Genomic DNA, 8,662 nt, shown 5'->3' with positions numbered 1-8,662 from the left:
CTAGTGAGTAAGTCACCCCAAGAGAGTTGGAAAGCTCTCAGGAATGAAATTTTGATGACACTAAGAGAAGCAATGATAATGAAGAGGAGAAAGGAAAGTTTTCTGAAAATAGCAAAACATATAAATAGTGAATTCCTAATCAAGTAAGCAGAAAATGGAAGCAAAAGAAGGTAACTGAGTATGCTATGGTTCTGTAAAAATAGTGTCAAGAATGATAAAGTTTAGTATATGCTGAAGCTTGTGAGGAAAACTAAGAATCAAAAGAAGGGGAAGGAGTGGAGATAGTCTGGAGGTGTTTATAACTCACATTGGTTAAACCTCAGTCCTAGGGTCTTTCTTCCAATCTTCTCTTGCTGTCTCTGAGATGGATCTTCTTATTTGTTTTTCCAATTTTTATTTATTTTTCACTGGTCTATATTTGTTCTGAGGCACACTTTTGTTTTGTTAGTAAGGGACATCTGGAGAATTGAGAATTTTCAGACTTACTCCACCATCTTCTCAGAATCTTCCTCCTGAATCACATTCTTAAGTAATGAACAAATAGACAAATTTGGTTTCTCAGTCACTGCCAATGATATATTAAAGATTGTCAAGATTGGGAAAAGTACCATAGGAATGAAGAAGTCAGAGGGGTCAAATACTTATTTAATCCAAGAAAGCATAATGGGGAACATCTAAAAAAAAATCATTTAAACTTGATAGAAGAGGAAAATTAGCCATTCTAACTCACCAAATTTGAGTGGGATATATCAAGAGGTGGTAAGTACTCTGTTTTTAAAGGTCTTCAAATAGACTGGTCAGTAACCTTTTATTGAATATGTCATGGTTAGGGTTCTTATTTGAGTACAGGCTGAACTAGAAAATAATTAAAATTCCTTCCAATGCTCAATATTCTGTGACTCCTTGAGTATTAAACAGGTCTCGTAATGCCAGAGATCTTTCTACTATGCCAGGCTGCTGAAATCAAATTAAATTGAATATCAACAACAACAGCTATCATATCTATCACTTCTAACTTTGTTAAAAATCACTTTTGAGATATATGTGTATATATTTGTGTGTGTACAAACATACATATATAATCTCATTGGATTCTCATAGCAATCCTGTAAAGTAGGTACTATAGATATCTGTATCTGTATTTAACAAATGAGGAAAACAATGTTCAGAGAAGTCACACAAAAGCCAATCAAAGGTTAGATTCAACTCTAGGTGCTAGTTGGCTTTGTCTGAGTCAAGCAATCATTCCAATATTCCATGTTGCCTCTCTTAAAGACACAACAGGTATAGTCTAATTTAGGGGAAGGTCATATTTCATACATGTTAGTTGAGTATCCTCCACTAAGCTTGTAAGTTCAGTGATAATATGGACCATGTGTTCCTTTCAGCCATGCACATAATAGGTCCCAGAATCCTTACCTGGGGGATAATTATGTACTATAAACAGCCAAACCAACCATAGTGAAAACCAACCAATTTCACTGTCATTTAAGAGAATGGGGTATTGTTTCAACTATTATTCTCTAAGTATTTTAAATATCGAATTATTCAGAATCTGCTTTGCATATATCTCTTCTTAAGTGCTTTCAATGTGTTCAAATTACTTATTTTAAAAAATTATTATATTTTATCATTTTTAGTTAATAAACATTTATTTTCTTATTGAAAAAAGAAAAGAAAAACAAATCTTTGTAACAAATATAAACACAATAATTTCTCAAGCTGGCTACTTCCAAAAATTATGTCTCATTATTCATATTGAGTCCATTGTCTATCTCTCAGGATGAATACACCATTCTTCATTATCTGTCCTCTGGTATCATGGTTGACCATTCTATCCTTAAGTCTTTCAGAGTTGTTCCTTTTTATAAAATAATTTTATAAATTATTTTCTTGGTTCTGCTTGCTTTACAAGGCATCACTTCACACAAAGTCCTCCCAAGTTTCCATGAAATTGTCCCTTTAGTGCACGAATGTTTGTGGCAGCCCTCTTTGTAGTGGCTAGAAACTGGAAACTGAGTGGATGCCCATCAGTTGGAGAATGGCTGAATAAATTGTGGTATATGAATATTATGGAATATTATTGTTCTGTAAGAAATGACCAACAGGATGATTTCAGAAAGGCCTGGAGAGACTTACACGAACTGATGCTGAGTGAAATGAGCAGGACCAGGAGATCATTATATACTTCAACAACAATACTATATGATGACCAGTTCTGATGGACCTGGCCATCCTCAGCAATGAGATCAACCAAATCATTTCCAATGGAGCAGTAATGAACTGAACCAACTACGTCCAGAGAAAGAATTCTGGGTGATGACTAAAAACCATTACATTGAATTCCCAGTCCCTATATTTATGCCCACCTGCATTTTTTATTTCCTTCACAAGCTAATTGTACAATATTTCAAAGTCTGATTCTTTTTGTACAGCAAAATAACGGTTTGGTCATGTATACTTATTGTGTATCTAATTTATTTTTAATATATTTAACATCTACTGGTCATCCTGCCATCTGGAGGAGGGGGTGGAGGGTAAGAGGTGAAAAACTGGAACAAGAGGTTTGGCAATTGTTAATGCTGTAAAGTTACCCATACATATAAACTGTAAATAAAAGGCTATTAAATTAAAATTTTAATTAATTAATTAAAAGAAATTGTCCCTTTAAGTATTTCTTATGTCATGATGGTATTTCATTATATTATTATGCCATGTTGCCTAGTCAGTTCAAATTTAACTAGCTAGAACTTGATATGGTACAATCTAATGCCTCTCCTACTTTTATTTTTATTCTGCTAATCCCTTCCATATAATCTGCACTACAAACATATATAATAACATATACATTTGTATATATTCTGTGCATTCCCACCTCTGTGTCTTTGCTCACTGTATTCCCTATGCATAGAATGCTTTCTCTTTCCCATTCTGTCTTCCCACTCTCCACTCTATTCCACTGAATGAGAACCTATTTTCAAAATTTTTTAAATTTCCAATAAAATAGTACCAAAAAACATTGGTAAATACTCACATCTCACAAATTTTTTTTTCAAATCTCTTTTAGATGATCATGTGCTATTCATAGTATATCCATTTGTGTATGTGTCTAAACTCTATGAGGACAAGGGTTGTGTCTAATCTAAATCTTGTGTAAAACCCCAAGGATCTAACATAGGGCTATGCTTACATTAGGCACTTAATAAATGTTTGTTGAATTGCAAAAGCATTTAATTGAAAATGAACCAAAATCCTTAGGTAGTTTTAGGAAAATTCTTTCTTTCTAAGAACCAAAGCAATTTAACAAAATTATAATAATACATCTCTCCACTAAAGACCTGATTCGGTTGCCTCATCTTAATGTGAAGATGATCCTGGATCCTCAAATGCTATGTAAGCACAGCATAAACTCTGGGTGTTTCTATAAAGCTGGGAAAGAATGTTGATTACATATACACATTGATGGATTAAATGTTTTTGATCCAAAAACCAATACTGTTAGCTGTTTTATTGAAGGGATTACTCTACTTCAATGAAATTAGAAATCCATGAATTTAAGGTTGAAATGATTGCTGTTGTTGTTGTTGTTGTTTGTCTTTCCCTCTTGGAGGGAACCTTTGATGTGGGCGTGGTCCCTTTAAGATTCCTTTCTTTCTGATTCCCAACCCCTCCTAATTGATGTAATTATCAATCAAGGACCTCTTGATTCACAAATCCTGGCCCCTTTGAATTCCAATAGAAGATCCAGGCCTGTCCCAGCCCTCTGGATCTGAGCCAACTTGGGACTACACCCACAGGCCCCTCTTGCTAAATCTCCCATTATAAAAGAGCCAAGCTGGGACCCCCTCTTTGCAGAGATCCCAAACATGCCAGCCTTACACCTGGCATGCCAGGACCCTCTGTCCTCTGGAACTCTGTGTCCAGTGACCTTCTTATCTCTACCTTTACCTATTTCCTTAACTATACTTTAACCTTACTTCCAAAACCCATAATAAACCTCTTATCAATCTAGTTTTTCAGGCCAATAAATTCCTTTATTGGGAACCATTGTGCTGCCACTGGACTTCATTTAACTCAGTATCTTTGTGCTGAACCCAAGGGGGTGCTCTATTTGACTCCTTGTACCCTGAACCTGCCACTAGACCTCAATTAAACCCTAATTTCATTTAGATACCCCATATCTAGACCTCATCACCTTGACATCAGGAAGGTGATAGCATGAGTTACAAATAAATTGGATTTAAGTGAGGAAGGGTTGTGCAAGGTCACCAGTTTCACTTTTTCCCCTGGAACTATCTAAGTCCAATGGCAAGACATAGATCAGAACAACTGGAGATGATTCTACATATTTTGGGAGATCTTGATCTTTTTAAGCTAAGGTCTTTCCCAGGTCTCAGTTTGTCTAAGGCAATAACCATTCAATAATTAAGAATAGGTAAGAAGAAATGAGGCAAAGAATGACTTTTTTTACCTAGGAAAAAAACAAGCTTGGAGGAGAAGAGTGGGGTTTCTGGACAAAACAGAAGCAATTGCTGTTTATACTCACTCTGAAGCATTAGAGCCCAAACCATGACCAAACGAAAATTGGGCCAGGACCTATTGTTAGCTATTCAATGAGAGTAAGAGCCAGAGTGTTTTGGATTTAAGGAATCTTTATAAAAAGAAAAGAAATCTATCCTATAAACAATAGGTCCCAATCCAATCTTCATTGGGTCATTGTTGGAAGTAAAATTTTCCTGAATACCCAAATTTTGCATGTTTGTGTATAGGCAAAAATTGTCACAGATATAAAGCAAAGCTCAGTTTCCATGTGACCTATGAGACTTAATTTCCAAAAATCTACCTCCATTCTTATCCTAGCAAATCATGTTTGTTCCATGAGTGACAATTACAGTAATCCTACTATATTTACTAATTCACAGACTATGAATATTTGGGAAATGATAAATACTGGGAAGGAAATGGATTTTGAATTTTAAAACCATGTATATTTAACTTATAAACTAGTGGCCATGTCATGGATTATGTCACTTCTAGTCTCTTCTACTTTAGAAATAACAGACATCAGGTTCTGCAATCAGAATTCCCCAAGTAAATTTAATGATTTAGGGACTATTGGTTGTTTTTTAAATAACACCTGCAGAACAGCCATTAGAACCTTGATTAATTCTGCCTGTCACATGGAAAAATGAAAAGAGGTCTTTGAGAAAGCTGCAGGGTTTTTAGTGTGAATAATTTGTTGAATATTCTAAGAAGGGATTACTGTGCTGAATATGCAACACTGCAAATATTAGAAGAGATTCTTTAATGAAAAACTTTTACTTCACTGTACATGACTAGACTATAAAAAATTAAGGAGACTTGGTCTCTTGATCCTAAGATGAAACTGTGATGAATCAAGCATATTCGTATGAATAGATTTTTGCACCTTAGGTCAGGAAGATTTGGGTTCAAGTCCCAATTCTCATATTAACTGTGTGATCATGGCTATGTCTCCAGACTCTCATCATTATAAATATATTTAAGACTGAATTTTCAGGGGTTTTGTGCCCACAAATGAAGGGAATTCTCATACAAAAATCTCTGGTTCTCACTATTATTGTACATAAATAAGCCAAGTGTTTAAATTCAATAATGATTAGAGAAGAGTTGAGGTTGGGAAGATGGATAAGGAAGGGCAAAAAACTAATATCTTGCCTGGGAGAACCTAAGCCTTTCAATTATAGAACTCACATTATCACCCTAGGACCATGTTATCATGATTAATGAGAACCAGCTCCAGACATACCTATGCTTCACCCTAGCAATGTTCTTGCCATTTTCACTGCCACCTTTAGCATTTATCCCCTCACTAATCCCTCACTAGTAACTCTTTTTCTTGAAAGGAGAGTCAAACCAAAACTACCATTGCTTTAGGGAAAAATTGGCAAAATTTTTTTGCCAATTCCCTGACCTATTTTTTGGTTCTAGGGCTATCTCCAGGCATCCTGATTTATATGTGGCCACTGAACTCTGAAGGCTCTGGAGGGGAAGGTGAGGCAGTTAATCTTGCACAGCCCACCCTCAGTTAAATCTAATTAATTTGCATGTTATAGCATCACCTCCCAGTAATCATGATCTTCTTCAAAAACTAAGGACAAAAATAACAATAACAATTCGCATGACTTCAGAAGAGGAGGAAGAAAAAGAGGAAGAGCAGGGAAAAAATTATTAAAATTAGTGTTATTTGGAAATTCTTTCATTGAATGGATGATTGGATTAGAAGAGCTTTAAGATCCTTTTCAACATTTCAATTCTATCCAGAGATATATGAATGACTAAGGTGTTAAAGGCACACCACCATAACAAATACAAAGGATTATCCAGTATTTATGAGTGTAGGTATCAAGTGTTTAACTTGAGATATACACATCACAGGTCTCCAATATTATTGAATAACAATAAACTAAATTTTCAGTTCAATGATGATTGGAGAAGAAAAGAATGGAGATAGGGGAAAGGTAGAAATACAGGGATATCCAAGCTGCCTTCTGAAACAAGTGTTCTCTGCTTGTGGAAAAATTTACAGCCACAAAGTAATTTAATAAGCTTTTACTGAACTCAGGAATTCAACTATTAAAATGGCATTTGGGTTTATCCATTTATTCTACCACACTATCATATCATATCACATTAGTCCTCTTCTAATATTTCATCAAAATTCTATCACACTATCATATCACTCACACTAGCTCTCTTCTAATATTTCATCAAAATGTAGCAGTAATAATAATAGTTCTTTTATTTAGCACTTTAAAGTTTTTCTAAAGGTAATGTTCTTGTTGGGTTTCTGGAGGTCTTGGATCAGCCAAGTGTTTCAGCGGAGTAATCACCACGAGAATAGCCAAGCATTAAAGTCCAAAAGTCTTTATTGTCTCCTTTGCCTGGTGCTCAGCTAGCTTTCTTGTGGCCTTCAGAGGGGACTTGGTTTCAATGAAGAAAATGCAGGAGAACAGGCCAGCCACCACAAGGCTGATGAAGATGGAAATGAATCTCTCTCTCCCTGGCTCCAAGAGCTTTAGCTCCCTCCTCCAGTCCACTTGTCTTCTCTGGCTCTGTTTCCGAGCTTCCCAGTCCCCCAAGAGAGCCACCAAGAGCCTGACCTAAGATGGAATGAATCTCCTCCATTCCCTGCTGGCTGTTATATACTCCATTATCCTAGGTGTGAATTTTGTAGAACTATATTAAGTACTAAATACATGTATTGAACTAGAGAACTATTAAGCATCATGCTAAACTAGATAACCATTGTCTCATCAATTCCACTGACTTAACACCTTGTAAGAATCCTTGTTTTAAGTATAAGAGTTCTAGCCTGTAACAGCTAAGTGCTTTATATATTATTTTATTAAATAATTTTATTCATGCTATCTCATTTGATGCTCATAACAACCTTATAGGTTGATGCTATTATTTTCCCAATTTTACAGATATGGAAATTGAGGCTAACTGAGGGTAAGGGAAAGGAACAAACATTTATTAAGTATCCACTATGTGCCAGGCACTGATAAGCATTTTACAAATATGATACAAAAACCCTGAGAAGAAATTGCTGTTATTCCCTATCCAACAATTGAGGAAACTGAGACAATCAGATATTAAGTGCTTTTCCTAGAGCCACACAGGTAGGAAATACCTAGCAGGATGTGAGCTCAGCTTTTTCTGACTCCAATTCTGGTACTCTTCCTACTCTGCCAGCAAACAAATTGGGATTCTTAAAACCTAAGCCAGCAGATAACAAGCTTAATCAGAGCTTACCAAACTGGAAAGACTTTCAATATGAGTCCAATAATAGATTGTCATCCAAGGATTGGACTGGTTAAATGCAGGAAATGGTTCAATGCTTGTTGATTTAACCAGGATTTGAATCTTAGTTCCACTATTTAGCAGTAACATGACCTTATAAGCTAGTCAAATTATATCTTTGAACTCTGTTTATTCACCTATAAAACAGACAAAAATACTTGCACTCTATGCTTCTACTATAGCATCCATTATAGAGAGGAAAACCATTTCTCAAATGTTAAAAACTATAAAATTGGGAGTTCTCATGTATTTCCTTCCTTTGTTATATGGGTTGCCTTAGCCAAAGAATTTATCAGGAACTAATCACCCTATTTGTGTAAGAAACAGTTGTATACACAAAGGCTAAGTATATTTGGGTTGTAATCTGCATCGCTGACAGGGATGCCATAATGATAACATCCTATCTTTATTATAGTTTAGGAGAACTATTTCTTTCCGTTTCTCATATGCGCTAACCAAAAAGGTTAAATGCTTTCAATCCCATCCTCATACTTTCATGTGAGTCCATCAATTCATATCTACTTTAGGACCTGCTACCACATTTCATCTTTGTCCTGCATGAGTAATATACTGATTCCAAATTTGAAAAGTTAAATGCCATTATGCTGCTAATCACTACTTTATAGTCTTCCACAAGGTAAGCTTCCCCCAAGCCCTCTGAAAAATGTCATGTAATTTATTAACTATGCTAACTACATGATGGGGATCTAAAATGTCTTCTCTTTGAATCTTCACCCAATTTCATTGTATATTTGGAAATAGTTAAGACAAGATACAATTTTTCCTTTAATTTTTGTTGTTGAATCATTTCAAATTT

This window comes from Sarcophilus harrisii, chromosome 2 (assembly GCF_902635505.1).
Source record: "Sarcophilus harrisii chromosome 2, mSarHar1.11, whole genome shotgun sequence".
NCBI classification, from domain to species: Eukaryota; Metazoa; Chordata; class Mammalia; order Dasyuromorphia; family Dasyuridae; genus Sarcophilus; species Sarcophilus harrisii.
Note: the sequence above shows the minus strand (reverse complement) of the source record.